The sequence below is a fragment of the Etheostoma spectabile genome, unplaced genomic scaffold (assembly GCF_008692095.1).
Source record: "Etheostoma spectabile isolate EspeVRDwgs_2016 unplaced genomic scaffold, UIUC_Espe_1.0 scaffold458, whole genome shotgun sequence".
In the NCBI taxonomy this organism is placed as follows: domain Eukaryota; kingdom Metazoa; phylum Chordata; class Actinopteri; order Perciformes; family Percidae; genus Etheostoma; species Etheostoma spectabile.
The window spans coordinates 258,359-259,304 of record NW_022605613.1 but is presented as its reverse complement, the minus strand read 5'-3'; the positions used below and the strand labels follow the sequence as shown (position 1 = coordinate 259,304).

Genomic DNA, 946 nt, shown 5'->3' with positions numbered 1-946 from the left:
CTGATCTCTGGTCTGTCTGATCTCTGGTCTCTTTGATCTCTCTGATCTCTCTGGTCTCTCTGATCTCTGGTCTCTCTGATCTCTCTGATATCTGATCTCTCTGATCTCTGGTCTCTCTGATCTCTCTTATCTCTGGTCTGTCTGATCTCTGGTCTGTCTGATCTCTGGTCTCTCTGATCTCTCTGATATCTGATCTCTCTGATCTCTGGTCTGTCTGATCTCTGGTCTCTCTGATCTCCCTGATCTCTGGTCTCTCTGATCTCTCTGGTCTCTCTTATCTCTCTGATATCTGGTCTCTCTGATCTCTCTAATTTCTAGTCTTTCTTATCTCTCTCGTCTTTCTGATCTCTCTAGTCTTTCTGATCTCTCTGGTCTCTCTGATCTCTCTGGTCTCTCTGATCTCTCTGGCCTCTCTGATCTCTCTGGTCTGTCGGATCTCTGGTCTCTCTGGTCTCTCTGATCTCTGGTCTGTCTGATCTCTGGTCTGTCTGATCTCTGGTCTCTCTGATCTCTCTCGTCTTTCTGAACTCTCTAGTCTTTCTGATCTCTCTAGTCTCTCAGATCTCTCTGGTCTCTCAGATCTCTCTGGTCTCTCTGATCTCTCTGATCTTTGGTCTCTCTGATCTCTCTGATCTCTAGTCTTTCTGATCTCTCTCGTCTTTCTGATCTCTCTGGTCTCTCTGATCTCTCTGATCTCTGGTCTCTCTGATCTCTCTGATCTCTGGTCTCTCTGATCTCTCTGATCTCTAGTCTTTCTGATTTCTCTGGTCTCTCTGATCTCTCTGGCCTCTCTGATCTCTCTGGTCTCTGATCTCTCTGGTCTGTCTGATCTCTGGTCTGTCTGATCTCTCTGGTCTCTCTGATCTCTCTGGTCTTTCTGATCTCTCTGGTCTTTCTGATCTCTCTGGTCTCTCTGATCTCTCTGGTCTCTCTGATCTCTCTGGTC

The 946-nt window shown here is 46.8% G+C and overlaps 1 protein-coding gene across 1 annotated transcript in view; it reads right to left on the bottom strand.

Moving 5' to 3' along the window:
- Positions 1-946, bottom strand: part of dpysl4 (dihydropyrimidinase like 4) — a 26,884-nt gene that overhangs the window by 6,510 nt on the left and 19,428 nt on the right.